General features: G+C 42.7%; 1 protein-coding gene across 7 annotated transcripts in view; it reads right to left on the reverse strand.

The window, feature by feature from the left end:
- LOC105463455 (Rho GTPase activating protein 10) overlaps positions 1–20912 on the reverse strand; it is a 351270-nt gene that overhangs the window by 311902 nt on the left and 18456 nt on the right. The window lies entirely within an intron of this gene.

The following is a 20912-nucleotide window of genomic DNA, read 5'->3' on the forward strand; positions in this document are numbered from 1 at the left end:
TTATTAAATGGTGCAGCCTCAATACTCTCTCATTCTCATTCCAATGTAAATTTTCAACATTCATGAATACGTGAGCATCATGAAAATAGTTTCCAAAGGGGAAAAAAAAAACCATTCTCTTTCCTCATTTACTTGTTCATTTCCTTAACTACTTGTTCACTGCAAACAAACAAATAAGAAAATTGACTTTAGGCCGGGGCAGTGGCTCACGCCTGTAATTCCAGCACTTTGGGAGGCTGAGGCGGGCAGATCACCTGACATCAGGAGTTCAAGATCAGCCTGGCCAACATGGTGAAACCCCATCTCCACAAAAAAAAATACCAAAAAATTAGTCAGGTATGGTGGCACACACCTGTAGTCCCAGCTACTCAGGAGGCTGAGGCAGGAGAATCACTTGGACCCAGGAGTCAGAGGCTGTAGTGAGCTGAGATCACATCACTGTACTCCGACCTGGACAACAGAGACTCTCTCTCAAAAAAAAAAAAAAAAAAACGAAAAAGAGAAAATTGAGTTCAGAGTAAACAACACTAGAAAAGAGCTTCGTGAACTGACAGGACAGAGCAGACATCTCAGTGGCCGCTGCAGGCATGTTTCATGTTTCCTCATCTATAGTGTAAGTTGGGCATTCCTTCCAGCTCCAACACAGCGGTCAGGAGACAAGTTTTATTTCCAGCTTTCCATGTGCAAACTGAGGTTTACTAAATTCAGTATTTACTGGCTAAACTCTGAAATGTTTTAAAATTGACTACAGTGTCTTCATTGATACTATTTGCCATATGACTTTGGCCAAAATTCTTAACCTTCTGGGTAGCAGGCTCCTCACAGGTGAATTAGGAGAAAATTTGCTTCAGATTAAATACATTGAGAATACCATCACCAAAGAGAATGAAAGTACATCTAAAAAGAAAAGGAATGGCTATTGTTTGGGAAGAAAATAAGATGGCAATACAGGCATGAGGTAAGCAGCAAATTTAATCAAGGGCCCAGATCAGCATTAATAGTAAAGCAGGCCGGGCGCAGCGGCTCATGCCTGTAATCCCAGCACTTTGGGAGGCCAAGGCGGGAGGATCACTTGAGGTCAGGAATTTGAGACCAGCCTGGCCAACGTGGCAAAACTCCGTCTCTACTAAAATACAGAAATCAGCCAGGCATGGTGGCACACGCCTGTACTTCCAGCTACTCGGGAGGCTGAGGCACAAGAATCACTAGAGCCCAGGAGGTGGAGGTTGCAGTGAGCCTAGATCATGCCAGCCTAAGCAACAAAGTGAGACCCTGTCACTGAAAAAAAGAAAAAGAAAAAGATCAGACTGTAAATACAGATTAACCCTGTGTACCCTCTATTAAATCATTAACAGTAACGTTACTTTTTAAAGTCTGCTTTGTTTAAAAGCAAACAGCGTTTTAAAATTTTTGGTAATGCATATAAAATAGCATAGCCACTACTCCAGATTATATGAAAATGACTTCCTTTCCTATAACTTTTAATAGCTTAAAGGAAGTTTCTATCACTTGATGGAAAAATTTTTAATTCCCGAAAGTAAGCTTTGCAGACATTACAACCCCACGGCTTTACACAAGATGATATCCCAAATCAGATCTGTGAAATACTGTATCAATAACAGTAATGCATGCTCTTCTATAATACTAAAGGCTTGGCTGGGCATGGTGGCTCACGCCCGTAGTTCCAGCAGTTTGGGAGGCCAAGGCAGGCAGATCATGAGGTTAGGAGATCCAGACCATCCCGGCCACCATGGTGAAACCCCATCTCTACTAAAAATACAAAATTAGCTGGGCGTGGTGGCACACACCTGTAGTCCCAGCTACTCAGGAGGCTGAGGCAGAAGAATTGCTTGAACCTGGGAGTCAGAGGTGGCAGTGAGCCAAGATCACGCCACTGTACTCCAACCTGACGGCAGAGTAAGACTCCATCTCAAAAAAAAAAAAAAAAAAAAAACCAACTAGAGGCTTCAGAGAGTGTATACCGTGCAGGAGCCTCAGCTTCCTAGGTGAGAACCCTTGGACAAATGTCAACCTCTCTAAACCCACGTTCTTAAATTGCAAAATGGCAATTACTACAAGATTAACTATCAGAGGATTGCTGTGAGAAATGGTAACTCCTGTGAAAACACTTAGCACAGTTTCTGAAACACATCAAGTGCTCCAAAAAAGGCAAAAAAAAAAAAAAAAAAAGCCAGGTGCAGTGGCTCACACCCGTAATCCCACTACTTTGGGGAGTCAGAGGTAGGCAGATCACTTGAGGCCAAGAGTTCGAGACCAGCCTGGCCAACATGGTGAAACCCCCTATCTCTACTAAAAATACAAAATATTGGCCTGGTGTGCTGGCATGTGCCTGTAATCCCAGCTACTCAGAAGGCTGAGATAGGAGAATCGCTTGAACCTGTAAGGGAGGTTGCAGTGAGCCAAGACCGTGCCACTGCACTCGTCTGGGTGAAAGAGCAAGACTCTGTCTCAAAAAAAAAAAAAGAAAAAAAAAAAAACTATTATCTACTCCTTCTACAACCACCGCCATTATTATCACTAATTCCAGTAAACCTGTTTTAGTACATCTCAGATAATGTTTAACAATAGCAAAACTTATAGATTATCAGACCAATTAAAATCTAACACCTCTAATCTAAAACAATAGTGATCTACTCATTGCTTTTTTTTTTGGTTTTGGTTTTGAGGCGCTGTCTCACTCAGTTTCCCAAGCTGGAGTGCAGTGGCCAGATCTCGGCTCACTGCAACCTCTGCCTCCCAGGTTCAACAGATTCTCCTGCCTCAGCCTCCCAAGTAGATGGGACTATAGGCATGCACCATCACACCTGGCTAATTTTTATGCTTTTTAGTAGAGATGGGGTTTCACCATGTTGATCAGGCTGGTCTCGAACTCCCGACCACAAGTGATCTGCCCACAATGAACCCACCAAAGCTCACTGTTGTTTTAAATTGAAGATATTTTATGGCCGGGCGCCAGTGGCTCACACCTGTAACCCCAGCACTTTGGGAGGCTGAGGTGGGTAGATCATGAGGTCAGGAATTTGATGCCAGCCTGGCCAGTATGGTGAAACCCTGTCTCTGCTAAAAAACACAAAAATTAGCCAGGTGTGGTGGTGCGTGACTGTAGTCCCAGCTACTCAGGAGGCTGAAGCAGGAGAATCGCTTGAATCCAGGAGGCAGAGGTTGCAGTGAGCCGAGATCACGCCACTGCACTCCAGCAAGGGTTACATAGTGAGACCACATCTCGGAAAAAAAAAAGGTATTTTACATGTACTTCCATGTAAGCAAATCCAACATATAAAAATGGATATTAATGCACACAAAACAAATAGGTTGGGTGATGACTATTCCCTTTAAAGAAATCACCAATCCCTTTTAATTTAGTTATATGTAAACTACGATTAGATTACGCACACACAAACACAATGCACACACACAAAGCTGAATAATGTATTACTTCCATTCCATTCTTTTTTCCTAATGTACACTCTGACTTCTGATGTGCATTCATTAAACTGACGCCACAGTCAGGAAGAAATTAAACACCTCCCTTCATTCTAGGTGACCCTCCAACACCTTCCAAGGGCCAAATGCTCCCTGATGCATTCACTTCCACCATGGTACCAACTCCCTCTTCACTCCTTTCCATTTTGTTCTCACTGCATATATTAAACCGAAGAACTGTGTTGATTCAAAACTATACTTTCAGCTTTAAAGCTTTTGGAATGAAAATGTTAAGGTCAAAAAATACAAAGGTCTTTACAAAGCTGCCTCTTTGATTTCTGGACAAAGCAGCACTTTTTAAAAGTCTTTTTGTTCTTTGCTTGTCAAGATAAATCAGTCCTGCCACACTCAGGTAAACACTGCCAAAAGGCACTCAACCATCTTATTGCAAACAAAACACTGTTCGCTGTGGTTAAGTGATACATCCTGTTTCTGGATACGTGGCTGTTCATCAACAGGTTAATTTGCATAGCCATTCAAGCCTTTTAGACAGTATCAATTAAGCCACAACAGTGGATTCTAAAAGATTTCAGAGTTTACATAAAAAATACTGAATTTGACCATCTCAGTACTCTAATTGCAATGAACAGAAAATAGTGCAAATAGCTACCTACTGTCAAATCCTTACTTTGGATCTTATCCTGCATACACAATAAACTGGAAAGAAGGAAAATATTTCCAGAGACTATAATACAGTTTCAGAAAAAAATAATTTACAGAACTCTTCTAGATGCTTATAGGATTTCTCAATTGACTTCAAATTTAAAATTAAATCAAGAACATATATAATGAGAAAATACATACATCTAATTTTCATTCAAGAAACGTTTCTTTGTTTAAAGGGAAAAAGAATGTAAAATTATTCAATCCACTCTGCTGGATGAATTATACCCACAAAAATTAGTTTTTCTTAACAATGCTTTGTTTCTCCAAAAATAGACAGGAGCACTATCAGTGTCAGAAGTTTAAATTAAGCGAGTAAACTACTATTTATTTTTTTACATATTTTCTTGGCCTATAACAAGCTAAGGTGTTATAAATATTAAGTATTTTAATCTAAATTTTTTCCTCTGGTCAGGGGTTCATATTGTAAGGCATAGATACCTCACTGTGCCAACAACTTTGTCCTTGTATCCAGGCAAGCTACAGGGATCACGGTCTTCATTTCCACCCTCTCGCCAATTTCATCTCTCTCACCTCCTCTATTATGGTTAAAATTAATCAACCAAGCAATGGGAAAAAATAGAAGGCATATTTATTTCTACTGTCTTTATATAGTTCTCATTTGTTTTGCCACGTGCAGTCCCTAGGCCCAGATCAAAACAGGTGTAATAAAGTGAGTTTCAAAAGTAAAAGTTCTCTTACGTATAGGACATCAGCTTTCTTTTTTTAAGACACAAGGTCTCACTGGGTTGCCCAGGCTGGAGTACAGTGGCGTGATCACAGCTGACTGCAGCATCATCTCCCAGGCTTAAGCAATCCTCCCACCTCAGCCTCCCAAGTAGCGATAGCAAGGACTACAGGTGTGCGCCACCACGCCCCCAACCCTGTTTTTAGAAATAGGGTCTCACTATATCGCCCAGGCTTGTCTCAAACTCCTAACCTTAAGCAATCATCCTGCCTCAGTCTCCCAAACTGCTGGTATTTCAGGCCTGAGACACAGTGCCCAGTCTATCCAGCACTTTTGGTGCGTTTAATGTACATAACTTGATGTGTTTGGAGATAAGCATACACCTGTGAAACCATCAAACCACCATCACTACCAAGGCCATAACATCTGAAAGTTTCCTCCCACCCCCTGTATCATTTTGTCTTTTTGTTTTGTTTTCCCTTTTATGGAAAGACTACTTAATGTAAGATCTACCCTCTTAGGAAAATTTTAAGTACACAGTATTGTTAATCATATATATTGTACAGCTCTCCAGATCTTAATTATTTTGTACAACTAAAACTTGGTCCAGGACATCAGCTTTTTTTTTTTTTTCTTTTTCTAGTTTCTATACTCTTTGTTGTGAGCTGTGGCATTCTGTCCAAGCAATCACTTGCTGCCCACTTCTTCACCCGACTGATAGGCATATGATTCAGGCTGGCCAAAGCACAATATCTACCACATCACAGTGATTGGTCTATGCTGGGCGAGTGACCCAGGACTGATAGGGCCTTTATGTAGAGCAACCACAGGTCCAGGTATACTTGTGGCAATTCCAGTTCATGGCTGTTGTCTTAGCATAACTGTACTTCTCAAGAGTATCTGGGTTTAGATTACACGGTCTCCCTATCTCTAAGGCAGTTTCTCAACCTCAGCACTACGAACATTTTGGGCTGGATCATTCTCTGCTGTAGGGGACATGTCCTGTGCACTGCAGAGCGTCTGGCAGCATCACTGGCCTCTGCCCGCTAGAAACCAGAGCATCTCCCTCAAGTAACCACCAAAATTTTCTCTGGACAAAGTCACCCATTTGAGAACCACTGGTCTAGGGGAAAGGAGTCACTATTCTCTGGAATTCCACTGCAGTAAGAAAGGTGTAAGCTTTAAGCCACAGTCACCATGGGAAAGTGCTAACCTGAGACAGAGGCCGACTGAGGGAAACTACAGATGCAGAGAACTGACAGCACTGTCTGAACCCTCGAATTCAGGAGTATCTAAAAGCAAGGCCCAGTCTTTAGTCTTCACCCTGAAGCCAAAACTCCTTTTTAAAAAAAAAAAAAATTCAAGGTTTTAGTGTAATTTCTCTCACTGGAAGCTGAAAGAAATGAATGAGGATCCATAGTATTTTTATAACAATAATCTGAAGAAGGGGGAAGAAAACGTTCAGATTTTTAAACCCTATCCTTTCCACAAAAAAACAGGACACCAACTCTAGCTCTAGAAACACGTGCAAAGAACTTCTCCACTCATGTCCTCCCTCTGAAGCATCTGAAGGTCTCCGCACTCCACATCCCTGAAGAGATGCTGTGCGGCCACCTCCATGGCGGTCAGGGTGTCCAGCCCTGAAGGGAAGACAAGGGCTATCTACATACCACCCACTGATGGGGATCTTTTGTAAGCATTTATTTCTTCTAGGCATTGTTTCTTAAACTAAGTTGAACCTAAATAGTTAGCTAGAAAAGAGCAAGAGAAGATATTTTTAGATCATAGATAATTATTCCATTTTTAACTCTTACAAGCTCTCCTCTTCCTCTTCTCTTGGACAAGAGGCAGACACTTGAAGTCCTACAATCTTCCCAGGTGCTGCCAGAGGCATTTTCTTCCCTGTAGACTGATCCAAAGAGAATCAGCAAGACTCCAGTGAGATAAAAGAGAAAACCGGTTTTAATACTTAAAAAAAAAAAAAAAAAAACAGATTAAGGACCATTTGGGTCTTTTAAGTGCAACAGAACAAAGTGTGAAATAAACCCTGAAACAGGGGCATTTCTTGGTGTCATGAGGGTTGTTTACCCAAACATTTAACTCCTTTTTCTCCCCTTCACACCATTACTTCTTCTCAGCTTAATATCTCTATGCCATCCCACTCAGTTCACACTATGAAGAAAACCACTCTTACAAGTCATGTGTTATTAATATCAACCAGAAAAAGAATGTGATGGTGGAGAGATTAAAATATAATTACTGAATCTTGTCATCTACCTCAGGGAAAATAAATCCATCAGTTGTCAGTTTCCTCGATGTCCTGCCATAAATCTACAAATTTGAGTGTGTAGACATCATTTCCATCTCCTCTGTCATGAAACAGGTGAAAGGTACGCCCTCCCACCCCTTCTTCACCTAGAATATGAATCACACCTTCTATATTAAGAAGCACGCTGCCGGGCACGGTGGCTCACACCCACAATCCCAGCACTTTGGGAAGCTGAGATCGGCGGATCACCTGAGGTCAGGAGTTCAAGACCAGCCTGGCCAACATGGTGAAACCCTGTCTCTACTAAAAATACAAAAATTAACCGGGCATGGTGGCAGGCGAGCTACTCAGGAGGCTGAGGCAGGAGAATCACTTGAACCCGGGAGGTTGAGGTTGCAGTGAGCCAAGATTGCGCCACTACATTCTAGCATAGGCAAAGAGCAAAACTCCATCTCAAAAAAAAAAAAAAAAAAAAAAAAAAAAAAGGCAGGCCTGGCACAGAGGCTCACACCTGTAATTCCAACACTTTGGGAGGCCGAGGCGGGCAGATTACAAGGTTGAGAGATCGAGACCATCCTGGCAAACATGGTGAAACTCCATCTCTACTAAATATACAAAAATTAGCTGGGCATGGGGGCGCATGCCTGTAGTCCCAGCTACTCAGGAGGCTGAAGCAGGAGAATCACTTGAACCCAGGAGGCAGAGGAGGCAGTGAGCCAAGATCATGCCACTGCACTCCAGCCTGGCAACAGAGCGAGACTCAGTCTCAAAATAAATAAATAATAAGCACTTTGTGGCTGGGCAAGGTGGCTCACGCCTGTAATCCCAGCACTTTGGGAGGCTGAAGCGGGTGGATCACAAGGTCAGGAGTTCGAGACAAGCCTGGCCAACATGGTGAAACCCCATCTCTACTAAAAAGATACAAAAAATTAGCCAGGCGGGGTGGTACATGCCTGTAATCCCAGCTACTCAGGAGGCTGAGGCAGGACAAAAGCTTGAATCTGAGAGGTGGAGGTTGCAGTGAGCCGAGATCACACCACTGCACTCCAGCCCAGGCAACAAGAGTGAAACTCCATCTCAAAAAAAAAAAAAAAAAAAGTTTGTGCTCTGAGATGGACCCCTGAATCTTCAATCTCCTCCTCTCCCACTGAGAGGTATGTTCAGCCATACCACCTTGAACATATTCAACCCTGTCTGATCTCAGAAGCTAAGCAGGGTCAAGCCTACTTGAAGACAGGGTTGAATGTGTTGAAGTATTTGGATGGCAGACCAAATAATCCAGGAGAGCTATCTGTACCCAGGCTCACTGACTTTCCTCACACTCCCTTCTCAGTCCTCTGCAAACAGGCTCCCAGTTGTGCTTGGCCACCTAAACTATTCTCCCACTATTACCCATGACAGCGTGTGGCCAATGCAACATCACCTGGACTTGAGCTACTTGACCTCTCTGTGGCATGGCCTTGTCCACTCCCTCCTGCTTTCTTAACGCTCTTTCTCCTTGGCTTCACAGACCCTCTCCTAGTTTTCCACCTCTCTGTCAATGGCTACTGTTTCTCAGAACTCAAGTTCTTCTTTCACCTACCCCGTAAAAGACGGAGTTCCTCCGGATTTGCCCTGACCCGCCCTGCCTTCTCCCTCTACATTCTCTCTCGGCAGCCTCGGTATTCAGCTGCATGGCATCATTTCCCATCCATATGCTGTGTCTCCAGAATCTTTACCTCCAGCTGTATTCCCCATTCCTGAAATACACAGCCATAGAAGAAACACACTACTGAACATGTCTCCTGGCTACTAGGAAATACCTTGGCCTCCACATGCAAAACCGAAAACTCATCCTCTCTCCCACAAAAGCTGCTGCTGTGGCTGGACCTCAGTGAAATGCACTCACCAGCTCACACCAGAACCTGAGGTGTCAGGGCAGCCCCCACACCCAATCACCCCCCCCCCTACAGCCTACAGCTGCTAAGTCCTGACTCCTCTTCTGCCACCAAAGTCTCTGGCCTAGATGACCGACCCCCAACCTCCAGTCCTGCTTTCCTCCAATTCATTTGCACAACCGCAGCCGGAGAAAACTTCCTACAATTCAAATCACAACACTCCCCTGCTCAAAACTTTTCAATCACTTCCCACTGTCCTTACAGTGAAGCCCTCAACCTGCCTTCCAAGGCCCTTCCCAACCCTGCCCCCACCCCTCAACAGCACCATTCTTACCCTTAATGCAGATTCCCTGGCCCACCTGAGCACCACTTTTCCATCCACAGGATGTGCTCTCTCTGACCTCTCAGATGCATTTTCCCTGCACTTGGAGAATACTTCTTCCCCACTCTCAGCAGGGAAAGCTCCGATCCCTCCTTTTGGTCTCAGCCTAGAAGTTTTACTTTCTTGAAGTCTTCTTGGAACCCCCAAACTAGACAGTCCTGTTAACTATAGTCATCGCATCCTAGACTGATTCAACAACGTGAATATAATTGCTTTTTAAATACATTTTCTGTCTCCTGCACTAGAAATCTTCGGCACAAATATACATGTTTCTTCTTAATGTTAAACCTCTAGCAACTAGCCCACCACAGCTGGAGTTCAGTGATAAGGTGACACCACTCCACCACTGTCATAAATAAGGTTGTTCTAGTGATGACTGAATAGATTTTTAATTTTTTTTCTACGTCTACCAAACAGAGAATCCACTATGGTTCAGGCAATTTTCTAAGTACTTTAAAAATAATTTAAGCCTCGCAACATTTAAACATGTAACTATCATCCACTTTTTTTGTTGTTGTTGTTGAGGAGTCTCACTCTTGTTGCCCAGGCTGGAGTGCAATGGCGCAATCTTGGCTCACTGCAACCTCTGCCTCCCGGGTTCAAGCGATTCTCCTGCCTCAGCCTCCAGAGTAGCTGGGGTTACAGGCATGCACCACCACGCCCGGCTAATTTTATATTTTTAGTAGAGATGGGGTTTCTCCATGTTTGTCAGGCTGGTCTCAAACTCTGGACCTCAGGTGATCCGCCCACCTCGGCCTCCCAAAGTGCTGGAATTACAGGTGTGCGCCACTGCGCCCAGTTGACTATTATCCACATTTTACAGAAGAGGAAATCAAGGCACAGAGAAGTCAAACAACTTGCCCAAGGTCACACAGTAAGTAAACCTGGTTTCAAAGACCTATCTATTTTAGTATGTTTGCTGTGTTGCCTTTGACTTGCATTTCACAAAATAAAAACAAAACTATCGGCTGGGTGCAGTGGCTTACACCTGTAATACCAGCACTTTGAGAGGCTGAGGCAGGTGGATCACGAGGTCAGGCATTCGAGACCATCCTGGTCAACATCTCCACTAAAAATACAAAAAAAATAGCCAGGCGTGGTGGCATGCGCCTGTAATCTCAGCTACTCAGGAGGTTGAGGCAGGAGAATCACTTGAACCCAGCAGGCAGAGGATGCAGTGAGCCGAGATCATGCCAGTGCACTCCAGCCTGGGTGACAGAGTAAGACTGTCGCCAAAAATAAAAATTAAAAAAAAAAAAAAAAACTATCTGTCAGCATGGCAGAGAATCTGCCCAATTTTCAAATAAATGGAATGTCATGTCAAGAACACTGTATTCCCTTGTACTTCTGGCTTTGTCCCCAAAACTTTAAAGCAAAGGCTTTCAGTAATACATCAGATTTCAACACACTATTATGGATGGTTTCTCCTATGTATAAATAAATGACAGGCCTATAATCAGCTCTGTGCTTCAAAATATGTTAGACTGGAAGAAAAAAACATGTGCTGGGCACGGTGGCTCATGCCTGTAATCCCAGGACTTTGGGAGGCCAAGACAGGCAGATCACCTGAGGTCAGGAGTTCAAGGCTAACATGGTGAAATCCCGTTTCTACTAAAAATACAAAAAAAAAAAATAGCCAGGCGTGGTGGCGGGTGCCTATAATCCCAGCTACTCAGGATGCTGAGGCAGGAGAATCGCTTAAACCTGGGAGGCAGAGGTTGCAGTGGGCCGAGACTGTGCCATTGCACTCCAGCCTGAGCTACAAGAGTGAGACTCCATCTCAAAAAAAAAAAAAAAAGTGTTCACAGACTATTTCTACCTAACTATGGGTAAAGCCACAACTGTGCCCAATTTCAACCAAAGGAAGATAGTTATTTTAATAATAATAATAAAAATAATAGGCACCTACCATAGCCAGGCAGAGTCCTAAGATTTTTTAACATGTAATGTGAGGATTAAATACCACCACCCAGTGAGACAGAATTCTTACTAGGCCCATTTTACTAATAAAGAAAAATGTAGGCACTGAAGGCTTAAGTAACTTGCCTAAAGTCACACAGCTAATAAACTGAGAGGCCAACTTTACAGTCAGAGAAGAAAGCATTCATTTTTTTTTTTTTAAGAGACCATTCCACATCCTGTCTTTTGACCTGCGGTGACACTGACGTGGCCAAATTGAGTTCCTCCAGCCACACACCTCACCATGACTTGCCACCGAGAGTGAGGGTAGAAGGTGCCTGTGGGTGAACAAGTCAACAAGCCCTGAGAAATCACACTCACCACTGAAATATTAAGTGGCAGTGGATTGACATCTTCCTGAGAAACACAGGGAGGAAATTCTAGTTGGACCAGGGAGTCAGGCCTCGCAATGGCAGCAACTTGGGGTGTGATTCCAGTCGTCTCAGAGTTTACAAAGATGCCTGCCTTTAGAATGTAAAAGCGCCTGGTGGGTGTGGGGGTGTGGGGGGGGGGTGTGTGTGTGTAAAGAGAATGATATGAAGATGCCTACCTTTAGAATGTAAAACGTCTGGTGTTTGTGTGTGTGTGTGTGTGTGTGTGTGTGTGTGTGTATAAAGAGAATATCAAGTCCTTCACAATACAAAAGCATCCCCCTGGAAATTATGTTCCTGTGTTAGGATAAGTAAGGGAAGCAGGCCTGCCAGTGTTTGCTTTAGGGCTTACCACAAGATACCATCCAGTCCCTGCCTGAAAATCATGTTCATCCACCCCAACTAGCTTGATAGTTACCAGAATTCTCCATGTGCATTGTGTTTACACAAACATCATTTTTCTCTTTCTAGTCAGAAGTCTAATTTCAATGAAGCAAAGTGGCTTTTAAAGATTTTTTGTTTCTGACTCAAACCAGTTCTCGTACAGTCCTGAGACATGAACTGCCTTACTCTGATTATCCGTGCTGGGCTGGTAACAAAATACCAAAAAGAAAATGGGTTAAATGTCTTTAAAATTTATGAGTTTATTAATTACTGACTGTTTTGAAAGCTAGTATCCTAAATTTACAAAACTAATTTCATTAAGGCTTTCATCATGAATATTCTCTAAGTATGTTTAGTGTTATCATCCAAAAAATGCATCATCATAGAACATCAATTAACAAAGTCCCTTTAAATGTAGCTTGTAGGAAAAAGAGGTTGAACTAAACGAAATAAAGTGGCATACATCCAATTAGATGAATCTCACAAATATATTCAGGTGGGCAAAAGTATAGGATGAAACCATTATACAAAGTCTAAACATGTGCAAACACATTATATATTGTTTACAGATGTGCACAACTGTATCAAAATGCCTAGGAATAATAAACACCAGATCTGAGTTAGGTCCTACCCCTTGGGGAGAAGAATGGGTATACAAGACGCTTTCATTAAGCTGGGGCAGGGGAGGAATAAATGAAGTTTATCGTGAGACTATCTTTTTATATTTCTAAAGTATCTCAAACTTTTTAAAGGAAAGACAAGCCTAATACTAAAAGAGTAAGTTAAAAGTTACTCTACTGAAGAGTAGAACAAGGAATGGGGAGGAAAAGAGGAAGGTGGATATTGAGAGAGAGAGAGAGAGAGAGAGAGAGAGAGAGAGAGAGAGAGAGAGAGAGAGAGAGGAGGTCCGTGTCTTGTAATGGATCCTAAATCAACCCAACCTTGGAATGTCTATACTATACTCATAATACAAATTAGCACTTTAAATTATAAGAATGACCCCAGAGGGGCCTTAAAATTTAACAAAATTGAAATCAGTCATCATACTGAGGTAAAAAGAATATCCTAACTAGATCAAACATACACACACTCTAGATAACCACGATTGATCATCACTCCCCTAGCAGAAGACCACGGTCACACCCCTTCACAGAGACAGCTCATGACTGTGGTTACGGGTTTCGGAGTCAGACAAACCTAGGTTCACATTCCAGCTCCACCAATGACAAATTGTGATTTAGACAAGCTACTAATCTCTCTGACTTTACTGAGTAAATTCTTAATTTAACACAGCGCTTATGCTGAATTTAGCACAAAGGAAAACAACAGTAAATGCTTAAAAGCTACTATTAAATTTATTTAAATTATATGCATTTCCTACCATGTAAAACATTCTTTATCAGGCAATTTGTAATTGCCTATTTGTCTTTGAAATGTAATTCCATTAAAAATAACCTAGTGGGCCGGGCGCGGTGGCTCAAGCCTGTAATCCCAGCACTTTGGGAGGCCGAGACGGGCGGATCACGAGGTCAGGAGATCGAGACCATCCTGGCTAACACAGTGAAACCCCGTCTCTACTAAAAAATACAAAAAACTAGCCGGGCGAGGTGGCGGGCGCCTGTAGTCCCAGCTACTCAGGAGGCTGAGGCAGGAGAATGGCGTAAACCCGGGAGGCGGAGCTTGCAGTGAGCTGAGATCCGGCCACTGCACTCCAGCCTGGGCTACAGAGCAAGACTCCGTCTCAAAAAAATAAATAAATAAAAAATAAAAAAATAATAATAACAACCTAGTGGCCAGGCACGGCGGCTCACGCCTGGGAGGCCGAGGTGGGCGGATCACCTGAGGTCAGGAGTTCAGGACCAGCCTGGCCAACGTGGTGAAACTCCGTCTCTACAAAAAATACAAAACTTAGCCGGGCATGGTGGCACACCTGTAATCCCAACTACTTGGGAGGCTGAGGCAGGAGACTTGCTTGAACTTGCGAGGTGGAGGTTGCGTGAGCCAAGACCGCGCCACTGCACTGCACCCGGGGCAACAGAGCAAGACTGTCTCAAAAAAAAAGTAACCCAGTAAGGCCAGGTGCAGTGGCTCACACCTGTAATCCCAGGACTTTTGGAGGCCAAGGCAACCAAATCACCTGAGGTCAGGAGTTCAAGACCAGCCTAGCCAACAGGGTCAAACCCCATCTCTACTAAAAATACAAAAATTATCTGGTATGGTGGCAGGCGCCTATAATCCCAGCTACTCAAGAGGCTGAGGCAGGAGAATCACTTGAATGTGGGAGGCGGAGGTCGCAGTGAGCCAAGATCGCGCCACTGCGCTCCAGCCTGGGCAACAAAAGCAAAACTCCGTCTAAAGAAAAAAAAAAAAAAAAACCTAAAATATAAGGTGATAAACAGCTATTGAAGTCACAGAATTCAAAACAGCTTCCTTGGGAATTTGTCCAGGGGACTTTGAGAATTCTGCTATAGAGAACAGGATTACCTAACAGCTCTAAGGAAAATCCCTCTTAGGGATGTCTCTGGCTGTCTTCTTTTTTTCATTGTGAATTTACCATAGCAAATAGAAGCTGTTAGGATTTCAGCATGTCAGACGCTGGAAACCCTAATTTTGAGTTCACGTCCTCAAAAAGTATCTCTGTAATTTGAAGTATGTGAAGGCTGCAGTCATTTACATTGTCATGTCAATACCTTGAGCTGAACTCTGTCATCAACTCTTCCTTATCAGCCACTTGGAGGAAAGGCCTGCTGCTGACTGCCTGAACCTCCACTGTAGATTGCTTACTAGATTTGCAGTGACCTTAGCAACACATTCTACTTCATCCTCAAATCTTTGTGAATAAAAAATAAATTCTAGAAAATATTTTCCCAAGACACCACTAAACTCTGATTTGCCAGTGTATTTCTTTTTTTTTCTTTTTGGAGACAGAGTCTTGTCTGTTGCCCAGGCTGGAGTGCAGTGGCATGATCTCAGCTCACTGCAACCTTCGCCTCCTGGATTCAAGCACTGTCCTGCCTTGTCCCTGCCCCCCCGAGAAGCTGGGAGTACATGCCCCTGCCACCATACCTGGCTATTTTTTTTTTTTTTTTTGTATTTTTAGTAGAGATGGGGTTTCACCATGTTCTCCAGACTAGTCTTGAACTCCTGACCTCAAGTGATTCACCCACCTCGACCTCTCAAAGTGCCGGGATTATAGACTTAAGCCACCAAGCCTGGCCACCAATGTGTTTTCAAGATTTTCCAGCATCCTGAACTACAATCAAAATTTGGAAGGCTTTCCAGGGTTTGACAATTTTGTCTCTCGGTCACTGGTAATGGTGCTTTGGAGAAATATACTGTTAGGGGTAATAAACACTAAAAGGTTAGATACCTGGTCTAGGGTGCAGAACAGCTATTTTGAGGCAAGAACAGGGCCTTGATATTAAAACATATGCCTGTAATTTAGATATGTTCATCATATCTAAATGAACATCATAATTGTTCATCTGTGAGCACTAAATGCTTTACGTGTATTAACAAATCCTACTTTTAACCCAATACAGTAGGTCGTATTATAATTTCTATTTTATTGACGAGAACAGAGATAGAGAAAAGCTAAGCAGCTTGAGCAAGGATCCCCTGTTAGCAGGTGGTTGAGCTTGGGTATGAATCCAGCCAGACTAGTACCTCAGTTTATGCTCTTAATCTTCTATATTATATTCCATCAGCTATTTTAAAGATTAAACACAAAAATACCCTCCTCTATGTATTCTTTATCCAAAAGTCTACAATGTACCCCAGTCCCCTCAAAAAAAAAAAGCAAAAAGGAGCTGGTCAAAGGAACCCCAGCAGACGGGAGGACAGAGGAAGGCAATGTGACAAAAAGACACTGAGAACATGAGATTGCTGACTGGCTAGTAAAAATCTGTTCTAAATAAACATGGCTCAGCTGGTGGCCCGGAGGCAGGCTCTAAATAGGAACAACTCTAAATGGAGTAAAGACCACCTGCAGTGAGTAAAGCATTTCAAGCTTTTCAAGCCTGTTCGGGTCCCTACCCTGGCTCAAGTCTGATTGTAATTATTTTCACAGCCAGTCTACACTCACACTGGAGACCAGCCACTGTAATAAAACCCCAAGTGACAGTTTGACTTATCCCAGGTGATGTCCCAAATTGTAGGGGCTCTATGGTAACTTCTTTAAGGCAAAGAATGTGCTGGCCGGGTGTGGTGGCTCAAAAGCCTGTAATCCCAGCACTTTGGGAGGCCGAGATGGGTGGATCACGAGGTCAGGAGATCCAGACCATCCTGGCTAACACAGTGAAACCCCATCTCTACTAAAAATACAAAAAATTAGCCGGGCGTGGTGGGGGGCGCCTGTCGTCCCAGCTACTGGGGAGGCTGAGCCAGGAAAATGGTGTGAACCCAGGAGGTGGAGCTTGCAGTGAGCCGAGATCACGCCACTGCATTCCAGCCTGGGCGACAGAGCAAGACTCTCTCTCAAAAAAAAAAAAAAAGAATGTGCATAAGTATTCCTTTCCATTCGTGAAAAAAATATATTGCAATTTATTAACTTCTTAAAATAGCATTTTATTTTCTGTATCTCTCTAAATTCCACTTGATGGGAGCATAATCACAAAATTTACAATTATACCACTTTATCAAAATTAGGCCATTAAGGCCGGGCGCAGTGGCTGACACCTGTAATCCCAGCACTTTGGGAGGCTGAGGTGGATGGATCACATGAGGCCAGGAGTTCAAGACCAACCATGGTGAAACCCTGTCTCTACAAAAAAAAAAAAAAAAGTACAAAAATTAACTGAGTGTGGTGGTGCGTGCCTGTAATCCCAGCTACTTTGGAGGCTGAGGCACAAGAATCACTTGAACCCAGGAGATGGAGGTTGCACTGAGCCAAGATTGCGCCACTGCATTCCGGCCTGGGCGACAGGGCGAGACTCCATCTCAAATAAAATTTTAAAAATAGAAAATAAAAAAATAAACCCTAGGGCATTAAGTAGCAGAACACCCAACTCAAAACTGTCTTATGTCATTTAACAAGACACTCAAAGCATAGAAACACCCACAGGTCTCCCAACAGCATCAAGAACCCAAATTCAGTTAGCGCACTATGCCGCTCAGGCCCAATATAGTGCATAGCACTTCCAGGCATCATGAGAGAATACAGAAAAGTAGAAAACCATCTTTCTTCAAGTCTCCTATGACAAAAGGAAACCTCTCCCTGAAGTATCCAGAAGACTTCCTGTCATGTCTCATCGGCCAGAACTGGAATACAACCTCATTCTTATAATAATTACCAATCCAGAAAATGGGTTTATCATAACTGAGTTAGAGTTTAGTTTCTCAACCCTGACTGCTTTAACAGTTCCCCCAGGTGATTTTATTGAGCAGCTAGGCTTGAGAACCACTGAGTTAGATTAATCAGAATTACCCTGAAATGCCTTCCCCTGAGTCATCTGAAAAGGATGCAGACACTTGAATGAAATCTGGATTGTCAGAGGGGAAAAGGAATGTTGGCTGAACCAGCAGTAGTGTCTACACAACCATTTTACATTTGTGTTTCAAAGCACTTTCACACCATTTTATTTATTCCTCAAGGCCTTCTCTATCAGTCAGTCCCATTTTACCAAAAAAAAAAAAAAAAAAAAAAAGGAAACCAAGGCTCAAGTTTACAAAATAGGAAAATTATTTTTAGTCTTCCAAATCTCAGTAGGTTTAATGTAATGGCAACTTAAGAAATTTCCCGAAAAGAATATTTCTCTGAAACAGTAAACGTAAAGACAGCCTAAAGGAACTTATGTTTTTCCTAAGAGAAACAAAGCAAAAACCATTAAAATGCCGAGGCTAGAAGTATCAAAACCAAGTTTGGAAGACCTAAATTCTCGTCCTGGCTCTGCCACTAACAAGGTCCTTTACATCCTTTTCCATACCTGTTTAGTAACAGCAGACTCACTAATGAGGGCCCCTCGGCGACACACACACACAGAGCTAGACAATTTAAGTTTACGACAGAGCATTTTATATCACTGTATTAGTGCTTAATAACTGTAAGGACTATTTGTTTTAAAAAATATTTCTCTACAGAACAAGGTACATTTTCTCAAGACTGCCTAATGTAAAATTTATGAGAAAAGCATACACGGCTTATTGCTGTTTCTGGCAACTGTGCTATCTACCTGTATGAATCATAAGTAACTGAAACTACATAGACATCACGAAGGCTTACAAAAGTTTAAATTCCATCGAAAGAACACACTGGTTATTCTAAGAAAGGAAAGTACTTTAAAAAGAAAACTAAAAAAGCCATTTGAACAACGAATTCTTTGAATTGAGTGAATAATCTCCAACTTTACCACTGAAATCACTGGCTTTTCTCTGGAGTTCCTCCCCACCCTCAGTGCTATCTCCAAATTCACTCTACACACAAATATGCAATACTGTCTCTAAACCATCTCTTTGCTCTTATGTCAGCCTTCTTGAAAAGCCTTCAGTAACTCTCCACAAGATAAACTCCACATTCCTAACTTTGCTTTTATGGCCCTCCATAATCTAAAACTGACCTCTCCATTCATCCCAGTCTACCACTCCCTGAAAAACCACCATTCCAGCAAACTAGTCTCTTCACTCTTCTCCAAACACTGAGAGTGTTCTGGTTTCTTCTGGTTTCCAGTATGATAAGGTTTTATTCCTTATCACCAGTGAGTTTCAAAACTTCCAACACACCTCCTCCACTCTAACATACAAACCCTTGTCCCTGGAAAAGTTAGGATACTTGTCACTAAATTTTTAACCTTGTAACAGGTATGTGTCTACATCCTTTATTTCTTCAAGAATTTAGCACAGTGCAGTAAGGAGTTCAAAAATGTTCCTTAGATTGAAGTAAATTCAACTACAGGACAATAAACTCAAGGGCAAGGGCCTCTACCCTATTATAAATCTGTATCTAATTCCAGTATTTAGCAAATTGTAGGTGCTAAATATTTGCTGATTGCTATCTAATTGAACTCAGCAGTAAGCCTTCAGGTCCCATAAGCCTCAAAACTCTAAATATTTGTGGAAGATTTCAAAGTGTCAAGACATCAAAATTACATACTGAAATCTTCCAAGAATGTAATGCACACAGGAGACACCTTGCAGGGCAATTAAAAACAGAAATCACTTAAATACACAAATCTCAAAATGCTCAAAAGGCCATTTTTGTAAAACAAAATGTAAAATATCTGGAAATACAAACAATCTGACCTAATGGGTTTTATTCTTTCTGTAGATCCTCCACCTAATGTCATTCCTTGACTCTCTGATGTTATACAAAAGCTCAACAGGTTAGGTGAACCATTTACCTGGACTGCAATTTCAAATAACCTCATCAAGCCATTTTCAAATACTGCAGAACCTTATTAGTTTCCCGAAAAAGTACGCAGGGGAAGCTGAACGCAAAAAGAATTATGAGACCTGCTCAATTTTCCTATGGCCAAGCCCTAACCGGTGAAGAACAATTAAACTCAGGTCCCCTGACTTTAGTCCAAGGCTCTTCGTCTTTAGTAGGAACTAGAAGTAAACTTTATGGAGCAAGCGGGAAAAGGCATGTGAGCTACAGCTGTGTTCCTGTCACCTTCTGGGAAAGAATTTAAACAAATTCTTAACGAACACAATGAGAAAAAAAAAGAATTTCCAATCACTCTCAAAGCATGATTACGAGTTATGTTTCTTATGCTAAAGGATGATAATCAAAAGGAGTAAGATACCAATTCACAAATTCAAGAAAGTCTACAGTCTGGAGGAAGGCTGACATCTGGCCCCCCAGATGCACTGGATGCTGTTGGAACCTAAAGCATGTTTCCTGATGGCAGGAAAGCTAATATGCTGTCACCGAAATAGCTTTCTACCAGTGGCCAAACTGGCTTTGCCCTCTGCCTCTCCCCCACATCTCTCTAGCTCAAGAGGGAACTACTACAACCAATGAGAGAGAAGGTACATTCCCTGGCCACTGACTCTGATTAACACCAAGTTACAGAAAAAGTCCTCAGTCCTCATTCTCGTGTTCACTCTGCACCCCCGCCCCCAACTCCTCCTTTCTATGCTCACTCCTCCATATGTATAGCCCCCCCTACTTCCCACCCAACTCACATACCAGATGTCAAGGGCCTGGAGAGCCCTCAACCAAATAAGCCCACTTGTCACATGTCCCAGAGTCCCATTTCTGATTCAAACAGCAGAGACTTAAAAACAAAACAAACAAAAAAACCCTAAGTGAGTCCCAATCCTGATTTTGCAACACCAAAGAGGTCAGAGAACCAAAAGGAACCTTGGAGATCATCCAGAGAAGTTGAGTGACTTGCTTCCAAAATTACAGGGATGGCTCACTAAATTCTTCCCACAGAAATGTACTTCAACTTATTCATTAAATGCATGTTTACTGTAAAAGGTACCATGCTGGGTGCCCGAGACAGTATGTTCAATATGTTTTAATAGCCCTTAATGAAAATTGGGGCGGGGCGCGGTCAGGAAAACAGTGAGATGGGGGATTTTCCCCAGAGGTGGTATCTACAAACAAATGTACAAGGGACGAACACGTAAGGCTGAGAATTACTGAACTGAGAATCTAGGTGAGTGATGAAGGCCCTAAGAACCCAGCCCCTCAAGGCTAGATACCGCCCAAGTCCCTACTGTATGGGCAAGCCTTTTAAAGAGGAAAAGGGGGCATTCACCGCCATCCTCCAAAGGCGTTATGGATCCAAGGGATGGTCAGGCTGCCCAGCTCCTCACTGGAGGTAATACCGCCCCATCTTCCAGCAGCATCACTCAGTATTTCTGCATGAAT

The sequence above is a fragment of the Macaca nemestrina genome, chromosome 3 (assembly GCF_043159975.1).
Source record: "Macaca nemestrina isolate mMacNem1 chromosome 3, mMacNem.hap1, whole genome shotgun sequence".
Classification (NCBI taxonomy): domain Eukaryota; kingdom Metazoa; phylum Chordata; class Mammalia; order Primates; family Cercopithecidae; genus Macaca; species Macaca nemestrina.